The sequence below is a fragment of the Ptychodera flava genome, chromosome 2, assembly GCF_041260155.1.
Source record: "Ptychodera flava strain L36383 chromosome 2, AS_Pfla_20210202, whole genome shotgun sequence".
NCBI classification, from domain to species: Eukaryota; Metazoa; Hemichordata; class Enteropneusta; family Ptychoderidae; genus Ptychodera; species Ptychodera flava.
The window spans coordinates 52576323-52600710 of NC_091929.1; the positions used below are offsets into that span (position 1 = coordinate 52576323).

Below are 24388 nucleotides of genomic sequence, written 5' to 3' on the forward strand. Positions count from 1 at the left end.
TTCTACTTGTCCAGTTTATTATGAATCATTGTACGACGTAAGCGATCAAGACTTCCAAAGAATTCTATAGACAGGCACGTTTTATAACAACTTTATAATCTTATAATCCGCGGACAACTAAGATCATAATATTTAGCAAAATGCTCTCGTTTCGATTTGTTAGGGTTGCCATCGCAAATGTCGCTCATTTATATGACAAATATGTGCAGTCAGCAGACGACACTCTCTTGTGAGTTCAACTTTGTTAAAATTGATGTGACTTGCGACGAAAATTGATTAATTGACACATAACTATAGGAGAGCTGCATTACTTTTGTACCGGTGTGTTTTCGAATATTGCCAATACACTCTCATTAACATTCACCAGGGGCATCAACGACATCAACAATCGGCTCGGGGGTGAGTCAAGGTTGTTTAGCGACATTGCTTAGCAACGCAGAAACTTATTCTTGGAAACAGGACGGGAGCATAAGTCAGGGCCGGATTGAGCACAGTACCTATGGAAACCGGTGGTTATTTCTTACAAAATATGTGATTCGACTGCGTACTTCTTCTTTTGGCCTTGGACTTTCGCCGCCTTGCCCCAAACGTCAATCAGCAAACAAATCATAAGATAGTTCAGTCACATTAATCTGTACATTTTGATGCATAAATCTTTTGTGATTTATTGTTATTCTGACTACCTAACTCATACACCAGTACCTCCAAGCTCCATCAAATCCCACATCAAGTTGTGGTGAACACCGAGCTCAGTTCCGCATGTGAAATCGCGACCGTGACCCGATGATGATGAATTGCATAAAAAAGTGCTTATATTTCGCTTTTCCCGTCATAGGGGGGGGGGGTGCCTACAGGTTGATAGTTATTATACCAGGCTGATTCCAAAGCTTATTTAGAAATTGAAACAGATACGATATCCAACTAAAAACCGTGTTTTATACAACTGATTCGTTATCTTTTCGCCTAGACCTTGTTGTGACATCCTTACTTCTGGAGCAACCTGGTTGAGCGCGACCGAACTACAATATTTCTTCAATGTCTCAAAACATATTGCACCACGTTGGCGCATTGGACACGTCCTTGTATTTTCGTCAGAAACTAAATACAGTAGGTTTGGATATGACATCGGTTACAAATGATGGAATATTAAAGATTAAAATACTTTTATCGATCGACCAAAAAAAAAAAGAAAGAAAGAGAGGGTATGTTGAATCAAAGTCGGGAGACACGATACTTTCCACGAATTAATCAACAGTGAGCAACGACCATGAATATTTTATTCAACTTTTAAAATTAGTTATCGACTTTCTTTGACACCCCCGTTTTTTTGGTTAGGAAATACTGTCTTCAGTCGTTTTGGTACCTCTTAGTATGACTGACACACGATTGCAGGCCTTACCCAAAGTTTTAATTAGGCCTAATTGCTGCTAGTTTTTACTATTTTGAAAAAGACCTCGCCAATATCCGGTTCAGCCAGGTGCAGCCAACGAACAATTCACTTTTAAAGGGGTCCTTACTAATGATAAGGTATATAGTGTGAACTGACTAATTTTCAGTCGAGAGGGTAATTAATTCATAATTTGCCCTCCCACTAAAACTTTTTCGACCTACCCTGCCGCACTCAAACCCACTCCCCACTTATTTTTGCCCGTTTCCCCTCCCTACTGTGAATTTTTGAAGCTGCCCTGTGGCGAAAAAAAACTTGCCAATTTCCCCTGCCCTGGAAAAAAATTCCCTCAAAATGTTGTCATTCCTTTTCCCCTGCAGACATGAAAAGTTATAAGTACTAGCCCTGTGTCCCAATCCCCAGAAACACCATGACTCAACTTCCCCTGTCCCCGTTTTAAAAGTAGCTTTCTCTCTCCTCGTTTTTCGCCAAGCTCTGTCCCCAGGACAATCAACCGATATCTGCCCTGCCCTACAAAACAAACACTAAAATTTGCTCCCCTGCCACTTAAAAACATGTTCCCTGCCTGAGCAAAATTAAAATTTCCTCTGCCCTCAAAAATCGCCTCGGAACAGCTTTTTTCGATGTTCCTGTTCTGTGCACGGGTTTGGCACGTCTGTGTGCGTAACACAGAATATTCATGAGGATAATATTGCGTAAATACAATACAAGCCGCAGTCTGATAGCACGGCAAAACTTGACCCTCTAGCCTGCTGCCCTTGAGTTTGTACATTTATCTGGTGTAAGACAAAGATGGGGCTAAGTTAGCAATATTATTGTCTAACGAGAGCGAAAAAATAACATTTTCTTCAAGATTGAGTAAAAAATGATAGTTATCATCAAATTCTTCGCAGTTCGTTTCGTGAATATTTGAAAACCTAAGGAGCCGTAAGCCATATTGGTCAAAGGTCAATCAGAAGACCCAGTGTGGTGTTGGCGTGGCGTCGCGTACACGTACCGCCAACAATGATCAAAATCTCCAGTCGTTCATCTTTTAGCGTTTACTGACATGTCCCGCCCGTGTTTAGGAATGTCTACAGTCTACCTTGAAATCCTGGACCATCTCGACGACTACGCTGTACGTTTTAATCTAGTACAACTGGAGAGTCCAATCGTGTCGATGTCATGAACTTAGTTACGTTTAGAGCTACTTACCAAAGCTCAACGGTTCGACAAGCAGCAAGTTTATTCTCCGTTCAATCGGGACGAAACTCGACAACCCATTTTAGCAATTTGGACGGAAGAGGGCAACTCTTTTCGCACAAGCGAAAGGTCGACCCCTCGATCGCTGCTGAGTCCTGCATCAGCTGGACGGAGGTCGTGTACAGTATACCAGGTACAGGTATGTATAGTTAACTTGTCCTCTTTGTCTTATTTATTCTTAACCGCCATATGTAACCAGCCCAAGTGTCTTTTCGTACATACGTCTACTCCTTCTCGTATAAACGTGTTCAGCAATGTCTTTATCTTGCAAAAATGTCTAACGTTTGTGTTGTTTAAATCATCGATATTGCTGATAAAATTTCAATAAACAATGAACATCTAATTCCCAGGCAACTTCAAATTGTCAATTTGAACATGTAACCTTTTCGTGGCGAGGGACTGTACAGAAATTACGGGGGGGGGGTGGTGTTAGGGTTCTGGTGTTGGTGTTTCGAAAATATAGAATAATCACCCTTCAAAAGTGTTTTCAAGAAAAAGATTGCCCCCAACTTTCATTTGTCCTTTGTGTCACAGTCTTATTTGATGTTTTATTAATAACTGACGTAAAATTTCTTATTTGACCTTTGAACTTTCAAAGAATACCCTAAACCTTTAGAAACATGTAATCACTTGGGTGAAAGTCCAATAGCATATTTGTTGTTCACATCTGCTTTCAAACGCTATTCTCACCATCCCGTACTATTCGAAAAACCAAATTTCGTGCACCAACATTCATGATTCACTAGTAACCAGCTCAGTCTAATTTAAGTACATTAATATCAATAATCAAGCATCTATAAATACACAGATGTGGCTAGTTCTGTATTGAAAAATAAGATTTAATGGTTTCCTCATAGATACAATGTGAAGTGAATCACCGTCCCTCCACCCACCGGTCTGGAAACAGCTCCTGTTTGCTCCGAGCCGCGTTGCTGGTAAATATATCAATTACAAAAAATCTCTGAATCTCTGACACCTTAAATGTGACAAGTACGTGAATTTGCATTAAAAATATGCTAATTTTATCCAAAATGACCAGAATGCATGGCGATATTCACTACAGCGATTTTGCTGGATAAACTTGTCGAGACCAAAATATTTTGTAACATAAACATTTTGATATTGAGGTGGGAGCCTCAAGGTTCTTTCACATTTTTATACATAAAATTCATTTCTTTTCAAAGCTGTCGCGTACTCTTTTGGCCTCCAAAATAGAGCTTGCAAGGAATGATGCTAGACAACTGTATGCGACAGTATCCCTTAGTTACACAGCGGAGCTATATCGGCCGCTAGGTTTGAGTAATGTTAGAATGAAAATCGATTCTAGAAAATAAACTTTTAGGAAGACTTACACCTCGCAATTCCCCATTTTCAAAAATAGGTAATATTACTAAGGACATAGAACATACAATGTCTAAGTTGAAAACATTCAGCGCTCTGCATTATACATTAGACTACTCTGTGCACTTTCAGTGCAGGTATGCACAGTATCCTCAGTGTTTGCATGTTTGGGCAAATATTTAATCACAGCACAATCTTTACCTTGTGCAAAATTGCACATACACCAAAATTACTGTATTTTCACAAACTTACTTCAGCTCTGAAGGATGTTGGCTTTTACTGCGGTAGGAAACCATACATTTGTGAAACATATGATGAGTAAATTCAAATTTTAACAGTCATTTTGATTTTGGTAATATTCCTAAGGAACAGAACATGCAACGTCACAGGTGAAAACATTCACCTCTGTCAGTGTTCAATCTGGGATGTCAAAACAGGGGGTCACTGTAAACCCCTACTCCTGTCCCAAGGGGACCATTTTAGAAATTTGGGGGACATCAACACACATGTAAAACCCTTGAATCTTCTGTGGAAATTACTATATTCTGTCAACGTGGGATTTAAAGGGACATAAGCTGTAACTTGTTGCAAGTTTTTCAGTTTTCTTCTTCTGTATATCAACTACTGTGTCTGATCCTAAAAAGTTTGTCATGCTGAAATTTCAAGTATTCTTTTTGTCAACACAGCTTGTATGTGTGTAGTGATCATTGTTTATTGTTACAAATGAATTCTAGTCCAGGCTTGAATGCAATTTTCAACAATACCGTAATTTCGTAGATTATACTCATTTAGGTTGTGTTGACATGCTAAATACTTGGCATTAAATTACGAATTAGGGATTCAATGCAGAAAGTGTAGGAAAACCACAAAACAAAAGTTCTGAAAAAATAGCCAAAAGATACAGCTTATGGAGCTTTAAATAAAGTATATATCAACTCTTAAACATACTGTTAACTTGTATGTATTTGGAAATTAATGATCATTGGTTCTGACCTAAGGGTTTTACATAGCGCTGTTTCTCTGGAAAATCAGATATGTCCGACCTAAAATATTGCTGTTCAAAACGATCATAGCTGGCCCTACATGGATGCTTGCCTTGTAGTGTTCAACCTTTGTATGGGTGGTAGACATTGCAGACGCTTCAATTTGAGGGCATGCCCCATCACCTTTGTCTAAAACAGGGGTGCATCAACTACTGGCATTAAAAATCCAAGTCGCAACTAGCCTATCGCCATTATGCACAGTCTATTTTGTCTTGTTTACATTCATTAGCCATGTCACATGCACACAGCTCTACACTACATCAGTCCTTTCTACCCAGCTTCTTACACACCACCTTATACACTCTCACAAACTTATTTCAACTTGAAAGTTAACCCTTTTCCTGCCAGACAGTATTAAGACTATTACTTCCCAATCAGCCAAGTCAGTAAAACGCGGTATTGAGCCCAAACATGGCGTTTTTTCACCTGCTTGGCTTGGCCTGTTATAGCATCTTTAGTCCAAAAAATCAAGCTTACAATATTTATGTTTTCTACAGCCTTCAAATGTACAATATTATGTTAAAATACACCATATGGAATATGTTGTGTTTCATTAATTTTAACCATCTTGACCTGATGGTGAAATATGGACTTGGCAGGAAAAGGTTAGCGCATAAAATAATGCTTAAAGATACTGCTATTGGGGCTTTAAAAGGCCGTGAGCTGCAACACTGTGAAATTTGTCCAACCTCAAAGTACCTTCAATTTCTTCAGATATTCATTGCAATCTACAAATTGAACGATATATAGTCATTAACTGTGCCTCAACAGCATTTGGTTGTGGCAGAATAGACAAGAAATTGAGCACATCTTTGTTAATTTTAAATTTCCCGCAATTTTCAAAATCTTGCCATAATTAATAGGTGAAAACAAGAATTTTTCCTCTAAGTGGAGTGAATCCCTTTCCCTTCCTTTCAGTGGGTTGCACCATGTTGTATTTGTAAAGATTTAAATGTGTACATCCACCATTTACGCTGTTTATCATGTAGTTGCATGTAGGCAGCCATATTTGGGTGCGGCACCCATTTATTATTTGTCTTACAAGAATCTCCTCATGCAGTCCAACTCTGTGGATAATTATACTAGAGTAAACATCTCTGAGTTGTAGAAATTTGCTATGAACTGATTTTAATCTAAATAAAAATCATAAAAATAATGTCAAAAGTTGCAACTCATCTGCCTTAAAGTAAACATGAGAATAATTCTGATCTTACCTAAACATGGTATGTCATTTTATTTTGCATCACTTCATTAATGATTTCTAACTTTCTAAATTAATGCAATTTCTGTATCAAATGAAATATGGTCTTATTTTCAACATGAACATTTTGTATTATTGTATAACCATGGATGTAAAAAGAGTCAATCTTTCATCCATGCTTAGTGCAGTGGGAATCCGATGATGTCAAGCCTTTGTAGGCCATGGGAATGCTATTGTCTGATTCAAATGTGAATATCAATTGATATTCAGATTAATATGATTATTATTGTCATTATTGTCACATGAAATATGATGATTCATCATCTGTGTTTCAGATATTTTGATTTTTCACAGTAAGAATTTTAACTCTTTTATTTATATCCTTGCAAGTTGCAGGCCCCTTGGAGATGTTTATTAGGCACTGAAAAAGTAGGGAAAGGGTAGTGTCTCAAGGAAAGACAGAGTTACACAAAAAGGCATGCCAACAACAGGAGAATAAGAGAGGTATGTACTACAAAGTCTGCACTGATAATTTTTTAGTCTAAACCAGTGAACTTTGAAGGACAAGGTAACCAAAGCACCAGTGTTGGTGAATTATAGTACATGTACATGGTAGAACCATCATGACACAAGTAAAATCAATTTTACTTAGTTCAGCTTTGATATTTGGTTATACATTTGCAGAGCACCTAACAGCTTTAAGCGACAAAATCTGCCTTTTAGCTCCGCTGTCAGAGATGCGGAGCTTATCCGATAGACTGATTGTCTGTCGTCGTCCGTCCGTCAACAATGGTCTTCTTCTCTGAAACCGCAAGTCAGATTTCTTTGAAATTTGGTATGGAGGTTCATAGGAGTGACCTCACTCAAGTTTGTTCAAATTGTGGTGAAATTTGCATAATTGTATTTTTGGGGCAATTTTTCCTGTTTTTGGTCAAGAAATCTTCTTCTCTGAAACTTCAAGTCAGATTAATTTGAAACTTGGTATAGAGGTTCCTGGAGGTAACCCCAGTCAAGGTTGTTCAAATTGTGGTGAAATTTCCATAATTGTATTTTTGGGGCAATTTTTCCTGTTTTTGGTAAAAAAGTCATCTTCTCTGAAACCGATCGTCGGATTGCTTTGAAATTTGATGTGCAGTTTACTTAGGGTAACTTAGCTTTGCAATTTGTTATACAGGTTCCTACCGATGAACTTAATGGTATTTATTGAAATTATGATGAAATCTGCAATTTTGTTATTTATGGGTAATTTTTGCCATTTTTGGTCGAAAAATGTATTTCTCAAAAAGTACTGGTCTGATAGCTTTGAAATTCGATATGCAGGTTCCTACAGAATAACTAAATTTGATATTTTGACATTATGATGAAATCTGCAATTTGTATATTTTGGGGCAATTTTTGCTATTTCTGTTAAAAAAATTTGTTTCTCAAAAACTGCAAGTGGATAGCTTAGATATTTGGTATACAGGTTCCAAGGGATTATTGTAATATGTGATATACTAAAATTATGGTGAAATCTGCAATTTTTATTTTAGGGGACAATCATTGCCATTTTTGGTCAGAAAATTTTATTCTCTAAAAACTACTCGTCAGATAGCTTTAGTGGACGTGTTCTTTGGAATGATCCGATGTAAAAATTCAAATTATGATGAAATCTTCAATTGTATATTTTTGCAGATATTTTAGCCTCTTTTTTCTGGCCATTGAAATGAGCTATCAAAGATTTCCACCTTCTTCACCAACATGTGTCAAAAATAGTTATTCTCTACATAAACACAGCGGAGCTATATCGGCCGCTAGGTCGCTTGTTAACCAACCCTTGAAGATACAGATGTAATCGATAGTTATGCAGCTTATTCAATGTCAAATTTTGAGATCACAATGAAATGTGTAAACCCTGCAAATTATTTTGGAGAAACATACAGATAAAGTATCGCCCAAAGCTTCGCTTTTTTAGCCTCATTATCGTTTCCGTATCGTTTCCGCATCGCCCAACCCCAAATCCAACATCGCTCACTCGGTTGTTTGGTATCGATTCCGTATCGTTTCACTAGCGCATCGCCTCATTCACGGAACTCAAAGACATCGGATATAAGATATCGGGCATGAAAAGTCGATGTCATTTCGTCAAAAGTCATCGAAAATTGAGAATATAGACAAGATTTTATCTAGTTGAAGGTAAATGATCGGTTAATAATCATGAATTTGAACGTCTTGGACGATGTGGGTACGTGATTTAGAGTGATTGGCGCGGCGTGACATATGTAGGCCAACCCAGATTTATACCGTATGCGCATGGTGCGATAGTTTGCCTAAAATTAATTTTATTTGTGATGGATAATTGGTTGCGGAGTGTAACTCTATAGTATGAATTGCGTAGCAATTATTGAAACACTTGGAAGTTCCCGCTATCAGAGTGTTATCAATGTGTTGTGACTAAAGGTCACGGACTTCCTCTACATCATAATTTATTCACGTCAATCGGGTTTAAAGGTCACTGTGTAAAGCGTTAGGAGAATTCATGGCGGCATCACTATATGTGTTAACCTAGTATATGATACACTGCAGTTATTATTTTAGCAATTGTCCTTACTTTGTACGGCCAGTTTTTCTTGTGCGCTTTCAAGGACGTACATGTATTTAAGCTTAAAAATACTAATTTCAGTCATTTAAAATGGTAATCCGCACACAGTACCACACATTTCTGGGTTTCTAGTCAGTGGAAAAGTTGTCCCACGTCACTTTTTGACACTTGTCTCATCGGCAACCCGTACTGGTGTTTCAGTTGCAGTTGTCCAAACGCGACTTTCACTTGCAACCGTTAATGTCTGTCCCTGGTAGAGTGCTATCTTGTTACAAAAATGTTCGCAAATAAAACGGTATACAAACTTCATATCAAATAAAAGCAATTCGTAAAAGAAGCGCATTATAATCACAATATGTTTCAACTTTGTTCCCATTTTTGTGTGTTGAAGCAACATTTCATGAATGGATAATGTTGGACATATGGGGTTGGACACATGTATTTGATCTTTCATTTTGTATACCTTTACTCTCAAAAACATGGGCAATGCCAGGCGGCGAAATTTCCGAAGGCGGCAACTTTGCTGTGGCATTTTTGAGTGAATATATGCCGTGGCCAATTGGGACCATGAAATTGACTTGATACGATGCAGTGGCGATGTTTAGGCTGATACGATGCGGAAGCAATGCAAGGCTGATACAGAGGCGGTAATGAAACGATATAGAAAATAAACAAACTGAGGCGACAGCAATGTCGAAACGATACAGAGGCGATCTGAGGCGAAGTTTTATGCCATACTTTATCTGTAGTGTTGAAACAACTAAAGGGGCTCTTAGATTGAGTTCAAAACACAAATGTACATAACATAACATACAATAATAGCATAGTCAAACTCAGGATGAGCTTTTAACACTTTTAACAGCTTTTAACTGGCCAAATATTGTTGAAGGAATCCATGAAGTGTATTTTATGAACCTTGCCAGGGAACACAACTTTGAAACAATATCACAAGACAAACTCATGTCCAAGAGTTTGTTGCAAATTTAATATTGAAAGATGAAACAAGCTTATGCTCTGATAACATGTTCCAGATTACACGATGTGCTAAAAAACCATAGTTTTATCTTTTATTAACATTATACGAAACTGTTTTTGGAACAACCAACTGTGTGCAAGAAAACTCTTGCCTTATTTCACAAAATGTAACTTAATATACATTTTTTCATAAAAACATTTTGCATAGTCAAAACAGCTTCAGTGTTGCACCCGCTGGGAACAAGGATATAGTTTTGAACTAGTATTTACTTAGTGGCTGAACTGACAGTTATTGAACAGTATTCAACAACAGCCAGTCCATGCTTCAAGTATCTCTATTATACTTAAAACTTTTCTGTATGGCTGTCTATATAATTTCTTGAAAATTATATAAAATGTATATAACACGATTGGAACTAATTTGGGATAATTGGATTTTCATATTTTTCAAATTTCTCAAATATGTTAGGTGCCCTATAGTTGAATGTTGCAATATTACCAAATACTCATAAAAACAAGTGCATAACATAAAAAGAAAAGTAGATGAGGTTACATTTGTAGATGAAATCGACATTACTTCATCCAATTATCCCAAATTAGTTCCCATTGTGTTATATGTACTCTAAATAATGCATGATATTGAAAAATCGAAAAATCATTTGAAATGGTTATTGACAATGAGTCTCCTTCAAAGCATTTTTTCAAAATTTTTATTTTTAGTAGTCTACAGTTTTCTCTACACATGTGAGCTATGCCTGGCTTGACTAGGGAATCTCTGTTGGTACAAATCAGAATGAATCATGGGATATTTGTAGTATGGGTTGGGGTCTTTGCATAGTTAGCACTATTAGATATACAGAGTCAACAATTTTGTCACAATAATTGTACAAATGTACTAAGGGTTCAAAAAAATTTAACAAAGCAAGACTTACTTTAGTTGAGGGTTATGTAAATTGACAGTTCCATTCTGATGTGCTCAAAGGTCTTTGGACAAGGATGCCAATGTTAAAATGATACATGAATTTCCCTATGTTCCTAAGCATAGGTGGAATGGAAGGCAACATAATATGTTCAAATCAGTAATAAGTCATGATACCAGAGTTGATCTTAAAATATCAATGTACCATATTGTTAGTTATGGCAGTGACTGTAAGTATTATGCCATCATTTATCTCACTCTTTGCATTATTTTAAATAACCATCATTTATCATTTCTACCTACAGATTTTAAAGAGGAGAAGTGCAGTGATCAATGCAGATGAGAAGGTTTCTGGAATGATGTAACTGCAGACCTGATGTCTGATGAGGAGGTCCCACCAGATGGAAGGATAATTGCCTCCAGGCCTTCTTGGCGATCTGACAAACTAAACGTTTTGATAGGATAGACACACTCAATCAGCGAATGCTTAATGACTCTAATTCAAGACACTACATACTGCAGAGGAAGTATGGCAGAGCCAGTGAGAGACCACCTGATAAAAACAGTTCAGTGACAATTGTGTGAGACAGAACAGTGATGCATAGCTTTTCTGAGTAATTATCCATCATCCCTCTGTTGGTCAACAACTGATTTGTTCTCAATTTTAATTGCTTTACTTGAAAAGTAGTACACAGAGCTGGTGTTGTAAGTTCAGTGAAATATAAAGTCATTAGCTGGCACAGGTCAGTTACACCAAGAAAGTTTAGTATAACCAAGGCATAACTTACAAATACTTCACAAGTACATCTTTGAAGTACTGCTGAAATTTGTCACTTTGACGTATCTGGATTTGTGCCCTCAAGAATTTATCAAGGTGCAGTTACAGTGTTTAAACATGCTGAAACAAATGTGAGCCACACCGTGTTACTGATGGTATTTTTCTATTTCTTGTCCAAAAATTTCTCTGAAATTGCTTGTCAGATTGCTTTGAAATTTTAAATGCAGGTCTCTTAGGATAATATAATTGAAGCAGTAATCAGTTTGTCCTGAGATATGCAATATTGTGTTTTTCAGAGCAATTTTTCCTACTTTTTTAGATTTTGATGAACTGAACAAAAGCTACAATTTAACAGTGCACATACATGTATGTGATAAGTAAGAGTTAATTAAACATACACTACAAAAAAATTCACCCCTGAGACAGTTCCTGCACAGGCCCTGATACAAACTGTGTTACAGGTCTGTGTCAGCAAATACAGAAGGAGTTCTATCAGGGCTGATGCACATGTCTGTATCAAGTACTGTAAACACATGGCTGTATTTCTACCAATTACAGCACCTGTACACAGTGCTGTGAACACTGATCTCTAACAGGGTCTGAAATTTTTCAGTGTTTCAAACAATAACATTTCTTTCTGCTTCAATCATCAAATTTGCCAATTTTTACAACAAATTTACACCCTGAAATCCATCCAAATTTTCAGGCCCTGTAGCTGACACACCACTGTACGCACACCGGTGGTTCAGTGCTGCAATTATAGGTCTTGATACAGTCAGAATTTACAATCCTGTACCACCATGAATCAGAATTTACACAACCCTAAAATTTGACAGGTTTTTACTGGTCTTGCAAAAAAGGTTATTTCTCTGGGCCTGTTACAGGTAATGATTATCCTCTGTTACAGGCATGTGTCTGCCTTTTCTTGCTGTGTAGATAGCTTGAGTGCTTCATATTCAATCAAGAAACTCTTGAAATGATTTTTTATTCCTATATTTAAAGGTACACATAGTTGATCTTGTAATTTGGTGAATTACACAGTCATTAGCTGACACATCTCAATTGACACAACTTACTGTACAAAACTTAGGAATACTACACATGTATATCTTTTAACGTATGCCTAAATTTACAGCATACTGTAAAGAGCATTAATTTTCACCAGGATTTAATTTCACTATTTTGCTGTTTGGGACACATGATTCACTGTGTTTTATTTTCACAGATCAGGCCGTGAAACAATGAATTCTATTATAATTTAAAATTGTCATATGGGTTTAATTGAGCTGATTTTAGTTGCTTGTTGATTTGGGTTATTTTCCTGTTTTTGTTTAAAATAATTTCTCTGAAACAGGTCAACAGATTGCTTCAAAATTTTGTATACAGGTCAATAGGGATGATAATGGTAAGATATCAAATTGTTCTGATGAACCATATTTCTCCCTGTTAGGCTCAGGCATATTAAAAGTGACTGCATTAATTGATATTAGAGTTATCAAGGCTATGGAAATTCTTTTTTTACAGTATTGAAGATAACTTTGAATGTGTCTCAGGAAAATTGTTCTGAATGTTTTTTGTCTGTATTTTTTATTTATTTTACTAACATTTACCATTCGTTTGGAATAAAGAAGAATCATTTACAGTGATCTTGGATTTGTGTATCTAAATTGCAGTATAGTTTTCAGATGCAATCTGTACTCTATTTTGCTGTAGAAAGCATCATTACATTGGTGTCTTCACTTGTAAAAAGAATACTCATTGCGTATACACACACACACACACACACACACACACACACACACACACATATATATATATATATATATATATATATATATATATATATATATATATATATATATATATATATATATATATATATATATATAGTGTATGTGATGCCTGTATGAGTAGAAATACATGAGTCAAAAGCTACAAAGCATTACTGTTATTTGAGGACCCACCCCCACACCCCAGGTCCCCGAAGCCAGTGTTGGATAATTATGTAAAAATTGGTGAATAATAAGTATGGATATATGCGGCAACTGTCCCTTCCATTATTATGTAATCAATCAAGCCAAAAGTACTGGTCCCTTGATTCTCTATAAATTAGAGAATCCAGTAGTATCCTGAAATACATATATAATGGATAACACGTGAATCCAGCAGAATCCTGCAATGGATTAAGCAATGGATTCTGTTCCGTATCCGACAGAATCCATTGACCACCAGAATCCACTGGCATACATAATGTATATTTTAGTATTCTGGTGGATTCTTGAAGTATCCAGAACAATATACAGAAGAATCCTCAATGGATTCTCACTTTGGCACAGTGTACCGGTTAGATAAGTAGCCCCTAATTGACTAATCTGTTGATGACACCAGTTAGTGTTTGACAAGCCTGCAGCTACTGTTCCCAGGCCCTGGGACGGCTAACCAACCAGATCAACACAAACCAAACCCATGGTAAAATAGTAAAGTAAACAAAATTGTGTCACAGATCATGAGTTTGGTTCTATTACCCTCTCACCGTCCCCTCTAAAGATGCCCGAATTAACGCAATTCAACTATAGACAGTAGAGGGAGCCCACTCTACTGTTTATGATAACAAATCGCGGTTTAGTAGTTGTTAGAACATCTATCATGTGATAAAGATTTCAGGAGCCATCGACGTCGTGGCCATTTCATAGCTAGTTTCGTTTGTCGGACCACGCGGATGTTCACTTTCCTGTCTCAAGGCTGAAATTTATGCATGTGCGTCAATGGACAAACGTATTCACTTTATTGCCAAATTGGGCGTTAAAACCCAGCGTACTCAGTTTGTACTGAACCAATATTACTGTTGAACGCTACATGATTGTATCACAAAATACGATTGAAATTCAAAATCGTCGAAGTAAATAAGAAAATAACGCCACCGATATAAAATAGAAAGGTCAATCAAGTGCATGGCGGTAGAAGAGACTGCTTCAAAGGATGGTCACCCATTAATTAGAGTATTATTTGAGGTCCCGACATCGACTAATTCTTCATCAGGTATTTCTATGCCGTAAATCACAAATTAAAACATATTGAATATGGGAATCATGTAAAAAATCAACAAGGTCGCAGTTACAAGCTACCTGTGAAAGGTCGCGATCGACTACTATCGATGGAGGAAGCGTGTCGCCCTTGAACAGAAATAATTATATTACTTTTGTGAAAGGCATGTAAAAAATAAGAGAAAATAGCTTCAGGTCATAAGGACCTGCACCAAGCCAAAGCTTCAGGTCCTTACAGAAAACTGCCGGTCCTCAATAAATGCAGTTGTTAACGACCATTAAAGTCAACTTCTCCACCGATACTATGCTTTTGAATGTTGTAATATTTAATTTTCATATCCTTTTATCAATAGAGTCAGTAAGTATTCACTCCAAAGGACTATTTTTCACATAGATTGCAGAATAGTGTAAATGAATGATCATGAAATATTCATCTACATGATCAGGAATCTGAAAAAGATCACAGCCCTCATCTTCCTCAAGGTCATGCGCACACATTTATCAATGTTTTCCATCACCGGGGGGGGGGAGACAACGGGACTAACAGGAGAATTTGACATTTTTCCTAGCCATGTCAAATCCCCTACTCTCGGACTATAAAATGATGTCAAACACCCAGGGGCCGGGGAATACAGGCTCATGCACTGGCATGGCTACATGTGGCTGATGATAGCGAGAAATTTTTTCTATCGTAACTTTCTATGGGGAATGGTGTTCTCTACATTGCTGTGTACAATAGCGCTGTTCACGGTTACACGTTTGTTCCTAAATATAGCTGTACGCGCGCGACATCGGACACACAGCTTGAAATGCGGACAAATTTTATCAATGTTGCACACATGGCCGTTTTTGCAGGTTGTACTCTGAGTCCTGAATATGCCTTTTATTATTCATTGTTACACTAGCAGTCGCCTACTAAGATTTGTTTTCGTCGATTTTGCATGCGCAATTTCAATTTCTAAAAATGCGGACAAATATTAATTTTGCATATTAATAAGAACAGTGACGTAAAGTTATTAAAATGACTCTGAAAAGTTTGACAGACCTCGATACTGCTGAAAACCATCGACACAATCAGTTAATGATACCGTAAAATCTTAAAAGACGTAATTTTTGCGACATTTAGGCCTACAGTCCATGATGACGCTGAGTTTTGCCTGCCTGTCGTAAAACGGTATACATCGAAACAATTTGAAGCCCTACTCTCGGCCTCTGAGAGTATACACGACAGACAGTGCAACTCGACAAAACTGTTAATTATAAGGTCGCTCTGTTTTATAAAATGCACACTTGTTATCACGATATGTCGTGGTAAGAGTCGGCCTTGTGAACTTTGGTTAAAAACCAACAAGCGAGCAAGATGTTCTAGCGGTCCACAAACAAACGCAGCGAAACTTGAACTTGACTGTCGACTGCAGGTAGTGCAATTGGGCTGTCGTGTAACATCTAGTCCTTGTTCAAAACTTGAGGTAAACAAATACCTCCATGTTCAAAACCAAATATGTTTAGTCAACAGCACTGTTCTCGTAGTAGGTTTTTGTCTTAAACTCTTCTGTGAACCGTTTATGTTTTTAACGCTTCAATGAAAAATCAAAGCAAAGAAAATAGAGTCAGTTTGATAAAACGAAGGGCTGTATTATGTACATTTGTGTACATGTAAATTCCGAACACTTAAAGTGTGGAACTATTGAAGTAGTACTGGGTGTTGTTATCATATGACACAGATATGCTAACATTACCAGGGTTACACTCTCTAGACGAGTATTATTATAATATTGTGTCACATTGTTGCACCAAAATCAATCCATTCCATCATTGCTAGAATCTGCATGCCTTGATTTCAAGGCGTATTCTCTGAGAATTTCGAAAGTTTGACAGAAAAATGACCAATTTAGTATTTATCTACCTTAAGACATAAGATAAACGATGGCACGCGAACTGGCTCACAATGTTCATTTTTGTTAAAATCTAACACATTTCCGAGTATGTTATGATTTCAAACTTATCGTCCACTCAAAGGCTATATATTACACGATTCAAAATTTATCATAAAACAAAAAATGACCAAAATCACTCAAGGAAGGTGGGTGTACCCCTTAAAACTACTTTTGTGCCCTTATCAGTTAGGATTCCTATCCAAATTTCTACGATGTGAAAATCGCATTGCGGAGACGGCTAATGTCACAATTATTTCAAATTTCATGAAAAAAGTACGTTTCCGCCAGAAAATGAACCGTCTACCTGGCAGTTTGTGTATTCACATAAATTAGTGTGATGGCAGGTTAGCCTATGACGTCGGACTGTCATACGGTTTCTTTCAGTTGCCGGGAGGTGCTAACTGATCCTCGTTAATTGGGATTAGCTGATAAACAAAGCTTGTTCCAGATCGATTATTCTCTTTTGTTCACTCGCCAGTTCCTTTCCATGATGGGTAGACTGGGAAACTACTCAGAGATTCGTAAATGTAGCGATTTTGTCGGGTGGTAATACGTGTTTTAACAAACGACCCGGTACTTCTTTACAGTGTAAATGTTTTGCCTGTTTAGATTAGCCAAGATACGAAGCCCTCCTACTGATTCCGGCAGTACGTATGTAGTGTTCACTCAAAGGGGTTTGTTAGCGTATCGAGCCCGATACCGTTTTCATGTGCCGATATCTGATTAATCAACTCGACAACATATCCGATAGCCAAAAAATCTCCACTTACTCAAGTTTTCACGTCCGTCGTTGTTTCTTTATCCGCACGTCAGTGTCTTTTGTACTGAACAATTTAATATCGTATCGCGCAGTTACCTCCATGATCATATTTTAATTTTGCAGTCAGTGTTCGCATTTTCAAAGCTTGCTCTTCTTGAACGATTGACACAGGACAATGCCATTTCCAAAATGTGAATGAGAGATCGACCAATGCAAAATAGATGACTCGGAGCAAAGCCAGCGCGAAAAGAACTGACAACGTCCGGTGCGGCAAGCTTATGATTAGCTGACCACAAGTAAAATTGACAGTTATGGCTACTTATTAAATTTGACCGCAGTTTGGGCTGTTTCACCTTTTGTGAATTGAAATATCTTCCGATGCCGTCATTGATGCAAGCGACGATGACGATGTCACGATCCCCATCCGATTTCCCCCGACGGTTGAATCGTGTCTATCCGTGTATGAATGATACCCTGTAGCTATGGGTAACCGACCATTGCCGAACAACGCCGAAGATCAACCGAGTAACGTTCCCGGAATGGCAAGGCTTGGTTATCACGGGTAAATGAAAAAGCTGGCGTTGAAAACGTTGTTTTCGTGCAGCTTTGTCGGACTAGGTCAAGTTCGTAGGCAAGCCATAGGGTTTTGAGCAAAGGCATTTTGCGGGTTTTTTTCATAATTTGAGTCATGACGTCGCCATTGATGCAAAATTTCAACACGATCTTGTAGTAGCTTAGCCCTGCGTACGATGCTGTGTGTTCCGCTACAGCTAACCGCCCCGCTCACCACAGCGGGGCGGTTAGCTGTAGCGGAACACACAGCATCGTACGCAGGGCTAGTAGTAGCTCATCCCACAATTACGTTGTCACACGTGCCCTTGAAGAAGCAGGAATCAGCAAGTCGAAAGAAACAATTGCAAGTTCTGCAGTTTAAGACTATATCTCGGGCGACTGAATGGCTATGTCGCTTTCGGTAAAGTTAATGGCACCGACCTTGGCAAAATGCAACTATATTCTATAGGACTATCAAAACAAAATAAAGAATCGGCAGTTCCGATTGCAAATATGTCTGCATGCTCCACCTCCTATGTTTATCTGAAACCGAGTAAATGGCCATACAGGGCAATCACCTCCTCCAAAAAGAGAACTACCGTAAACGCATGTCTTCATGCTTATCCGATTCATTTCCCAATCATAACGTCAACCCAAACTTTGATGAATAGTCGAAAATCTGAAACAGGGATTTGTAAAAACTCCATGTTTACAAAAGACTTAACACAATTTTACAAAGTGTTGTGAATTACGAAATAAAGTTGCATTTAGAGAATTTAAATGGGTTGCTTCGGTTAGGTGTGTCGCTTTTATCTTGTTTGCTGTGCAATCAATGTGTTTTAATATTGACAGCACAAGTAGGGAGAGAAATTTGGCGTCAGTTTTTCGAAAATTTTACATCCGAACGAAAAATGCCTTTGATACGAAACAACCGGATTGCTTCGGTTAGAGATTTGTTGCGCTCATCCTTGTTTGTTGTGTAATCAATGTGTTTTTTTGTTGACAAAATTAGTAAAGAGATAAATTTTGCGTCAGTCCCTGCAGTTTGGTTCATGAGATTTTGTGCTGCGGACCAGTCTATATACCTAACTCATGCACATTTGTTGCGTACCTGGCATTTTCCCAGCATTTAAAATTGGATCTGTGGTGTGATCATCTGAAAGTTTTGTGTTTTGTGCGTGCCAACACTTGATAGCTAAGGCTAATCAGACACATATTTAATCACCTCGACAGATCAAGCTGATGAGGCTGCACGTGTGGACAACGAACCATGTGGCCATACTGTATATTACGCTTGTCACTGATACTTGTCTTCGCATCGAAGCATAGACCCTCTAAAACACGTCTATGATCGAAGTAAATAATCACTCACATGATCCATGAGTGACAGCTTTTTATTTGCCCCTTTGCATCAAAGCTGAACCGCGTCACGGCATTCCTTGCATAAATGCATATGAAATTAGCTGGTTACCGGTTGCCGCCTGGTAGCGTTGTTTGCTTTTTTGCTTTTTCACATTAATCCTGTTAGTCTGAAGTGATAAGTCGACTACATTTGTGGTCATAAAGCTTTCCCCCAGATTGAGCGCTCTATATAAGACTGCGCTCGATTCCCGATAGTTTCGAAACCGACGTTTGGTATGCAGTGTAAGATTTCTTTTACAGACTGCCTGACTGACAAACATTAAATGTTGTAATTTATGAAACGTGTGTGTTTCACGGCATATAGCCGTTCCGTTGGTTGAAGAATACTCGAAACGTAGGCCTACACACTGTCCCTCCACAAACTGGCCTACATCATGGATGTAAAAAATAGACATCCATGCCTAGATAAGCTCACTCTTTTAGCGAATATAGGCTACAGTAGAAGTCAGGTCTCGCTGCCACTCTCTACATTAATGCAGCGTGGAGGTAGCATGGAGGTAGCATACCTCCATTGATAATGCAATCATGAACCATGTCCTGTAAATCCCAGTAAAAATCACACGCGCAGATACGGATACCTAGCTTATGTTACACAACTGGTATCAGTGGTAAATGACGTTATGCTAGCAAGTACTGCGGTTTTACAAAAGTTTCGGCAGAATTTTGAGGTTGTGAACGGGTTACGAATATTTGATTCAACGTTACCGACGTGGCCCTAACCGATGTATAAGTTGGGCTTAACCATGCCGGTTAAAGGACATTTAAGCCATGTCGTATACGTCGGCCTACAAAGCGGATAAGCTGACGGTTAAGTAACGTATTGGTAAGTAAACAACCGACGGTTCTCTTCCGGTCCAGTCGGATCAGCCATTGAACCGGTGACGAACCGCTGACAAACCGTTGCTAAACCGGAAGTGTAAACGCCCGATTTCATACAGTGTACATCAAATGAAAAGTAATAAGACTGTTTGACGTCATCAAACACTTGTGGTTTTTGTGGAGCCGCCTTGGGCTATTCGTTCTTTTTCTGTATTATAATAACCTATACTGTTCATGAATAATTGTTGGAGGACAAGAATATCGGAATCTTATCTTACGCACTCACTTACACTTGCTAGATCTCAAATTCCTTGTCCTGATTACAGGGGACCAGATTCAGTCCCCTGGGTCGGGAGAGGTTCGATAACTTGCTTTATTTATTTTATTAATTTTGAGTGTAATATCTAAACTTCACATTTTGTCTCCAAACTACACTGTAAAGTTAAGTGTTCAAGGATAGAACACCAATTAAACGCCTTTTGTAACACTTTTTGAACGCCTCCAGACGTTCAGAAATTTAACACTACGTGTTCAACCAACGTTCAATTTTTGAACATACGTGTGCAGATTTTGAACGCTACGTGTTCATCAGACATTATGTTGAACACCATGGTGTTCCGTATCTGAACACACGTTGCACGGGAAATGTGTTCAAAAAATTGAACGCTTTTACGCGTTCAAAGGGCTGTAACACTTTTTGAACGCATGGACGCCGTTCAACGATAAGTGTGTTAAAGGCAAGAACACATGATGCGCGCTTGTTGAACACCTTTAATTTTGGGCGTTCACGGGGTGTTCAAGCCTTGAATTAACATGTACAGACCATTGATATCCAGTAAAATTATTTTATTCTAAAAATACACGAAAACATTTCTAGAGCAAAATACAATAATTTACTGTAAAATGGGCAAATAACATTGCAACTTTGTATGTAAAGTTTGTCACAGGAAAAACCCAACAGTGTTGACACCTTCCTATCAAAAACATAAGCAATAAAAATCACCATATTGTGGATGACGTTTATGTTCATACTTGTTTAAAATGTAAAAAAAATCATCTGAAAAAGCTCAAAATTTGGCATACTTATTGTGTTGAAAAGACGTATATGTATGAAATGCATACTCCATTTTTGTAAGATGGTTTCTTAAAGACGTTTCCTCTTGTATAGACGATTGTAAATTTTGAAGGAAAAAGAAGTTAGTCAAGGCTTCTCTGGTGCACATGGTATATAGTTGTCAACACTAAAGTAAACACAACATGTCAAGTTGTCAAAGTGTCACATTAAGGCACAACATGCAGAAAGTGGGGAAAGTGGGTCCTTGGCATGGTAAAACCTATTTCCTTGTCCAACAAAGTCCTTCATAAACAAAAAGGTTTGTTTGTTTGTAATATCTTAAATAAACCCTGAAATAAATGGTGACATTTCAAAAATATACTTCTCAGAAATTTAAAACATATTCATAAAGACCTTTCAAATTCTGGTGTACCCTGCTATTAATTTTTATACAATTTTTTTACCAAAAATGGTAACAATCACTCTTAAAATGAAAAAAAAAGTGCATTTCATCATAACTTGAATATATCACATTCTGGTAATCCCTAATGTCTTAAAAATGTCTGAAATGTCTTTAATGTCCTAAAATACAAAGTTGCAAATTTCTGCATAATTTGAACAATCTGAAAAAGACTATCAGTAGAGATCTATGTCCTAAATATCAAAGCTGTTTGATTAGCATTTTTGAAATATATTTTTTAAAGATTTTTTACCAAAAAATGACAAAAAATTGCCATGAAATAATAAATTTGAATATTTCATCACAACTAGCACAAATTTGACTAAGGTCATTTTTAGGGACATGTTTACCGAATATTTAAGACGGCAGTAAAAGAGAAGAAGATTTTTGCCAAAGAATAGCAAAATTAGCATCAAAAATACAAATTTGCATATTTCATCATAGTTTGAACATACTTGATTAGGGTAATCTCTTCGGACCTGTAATCCAAATATTAAAGGATTCGTACAGGCTGTTTTGAAGAAAAGCCTTGGATGTATAAATTTGAGGACAATGCTACACATCCACATATTTAGCTGACAGCAAAGCTAAAAACCACTTGCTAAGTACAAGAGACGTGTTGAGCTACAATACAAAATAATCTACTGTTTGGTAGCAGGCTATGATCAAATAGAAGTTACAAGGGCATAAGCTTTCAAAGACGTGAAGTCTCCTTCGTCAGATGCGAGGGGTGTGATGAAAAATTGAAGCAGAAAGTGACAGAAAATTCAGAGTGAAAATTTCAGAAAAACCAGTAATTCAGAGTGGACATTTTTACTCTGAATGGTCTGTCGCTTTCAGCTTTAATTTAAATAAGGGAGACTACACGTCTGTGAAAGCTTATTCTCCGACAACATTTAGTTGATCATAGCATGCTACCAAAGCTTGGATTAATTCAGAACAATAATACAGAAATTTATCAAAATTCAGTTACTGACCATTGGAAGTTTAAATCTACATTAGAGATGAACTGAGGTTCTCAAGCTTGTTTCCAGACAGCTACCTGTACACTCATCTTCTTCGTTATCTGTACCACCAGCTTCTATAACAATTCTTCGATTTTCAGTTTGATCCAACTTTTTACATCCTGAAAAAAATGCAACAATAGGTAATATGGCGAGATGAAACTTTAAATGAAAGACAAGGGGCTGATTAGGTTAAGGAAAAGGGGAGACTTTCATATACAGTGCCTCTCTTCAATACTGTTACATAATATTTGCTGCTTCTTGTCATCAACTGATTAAAATAAAAAAGCCAAACTCTCATATGCTGAAACAATACATTGTATACTCTACGATGTTTAACGATGTTTTACATGCGATTGTGTTTACTAAAAGACATGTGTTAGCTGCTATTACCCAGCAGTACTATGCAAGGCGTATCGATCGCTCTCAGGTAATGGTTTTCGCTACAGTTGTGTTTTGATGACCCTTGAGCCGAGTGAGATCGATCGATAGGCTATGGCCAAAAGTACCACTGCGTAGTCACAGCTAGTTGTTGGTATAGCAGCCACGAAAGAAAAAAAAGGTTTCTTCACGTAGTTAAGCTATTTCAAGGTACAATACAATTAATTTCAAAGGACGATAATATAGATGCTTCAAAAATCTAATACCTTTTACTATTTTGGAGAGGAAATTTACCCTTTCTGGTCTTGCTTCCGCACGATCACGACTTCAGGGTGCGCTTACAAGAAAAATGTCGCAACTTCCGTTTTGATGCATCATGGGATAGGAAAAGACACCAAACTTGAACACCAAGTGTTTAGAAGTAGAACGCCTCTTGCACGCCGATGTTAAAATTAAAACGTTTATGGAGGTTTTCTGATTTTCTTTTCTAATTTTTAAACTTTCAACCCGTAATAAACGTGTAAAATTATTTTGTATACTTCCTTTTTTAGAAAAAACATGCTTTCAGCAATTGTATGCCGGAAATATTTTTCACTTAGTGTGAAATTCGTTACACCAAAATCCGTGTATGTTTACCTGACAGTGAAGCAATAGTAACTTAATATAGCCATTGTAAAGTAAAAAACACAAAAGAATGTTAATGTTTCACAGTATTGTAAAATTTCTGTGATTCTGAGTTTTTGAACACTTAAAGAAGATCGTTGTTAACGCATAGTGTTCAGGTTTAGAACATCATTGTTAATATTATGAACACTGGTGATAACAATATGAACACTAGGCGTTCAAATTTGAACAATGACATGTACATTTTGAACGCGTAAAGACGCGTCTGGCGTCCGCTATTTTTACAGTGTATGTGGCTGCTTCCTTCATTACCTTGTGTCACGAACGAAAATATACGAAGGTATAGAATTCCATCGAAATTTAACGATTACCGATGACATCACGATACTGATTATCTGCTACATGCAATTTGCGCAGTCCAAAATGGTCGTGTTGAGCCTCATAAGCAACGTGAATTTTTTGAGTCGACTGTCGTCTGACGTTTTTCGTCGGGGCGGAAGTCGGAGGTAAATGCATGTGACCTCAAGCATCTTTATTTTCAGTTTATTTCAAGTCCAGTAGAAAACGTATTTCCCATGATGCTTTTGGTGTCCTAACACTTGGCAACATGCTTGATATACAACAATATATAAATATATATATATACTGATTCTGTTCAAGTGTCAAATGCGTTAAGTATACACGTACGTATACTAATAAAATGCACTTGGTGTGCAAAGATCTGCTAAAACGTATACTCTTGATCTGCATAGATATACGCTACGCATATCAAGGCATTGAAATGTTCCATACACAAAGATATACGTTACGTATGCAATTAATATTGTGTTCCATATACTTCAA

At 37.4% G+C, this 24388-nt stretch overlaps 1 long non-coding RNA gene across 1 annotated transcript; it reads left to right on the forward strand.

The window, feature by feature from the left end:
- The first annotated feature begins 2337 nt into the window (after positions 1-2337).
- Positions 2338-11980, forward strand: LOC139123490 (uncharacterized). The gene is made up of 3 exons (XR_011549697.1): positions 2338-2789; positions 6632-6739; positions 11016-11980. It is a non-coding gene; the product is annotated as an uncharacterized lncRNA (long non-coding RNA).
- Positions 11981-24388: the final 12408 nt, after the last annotated feature.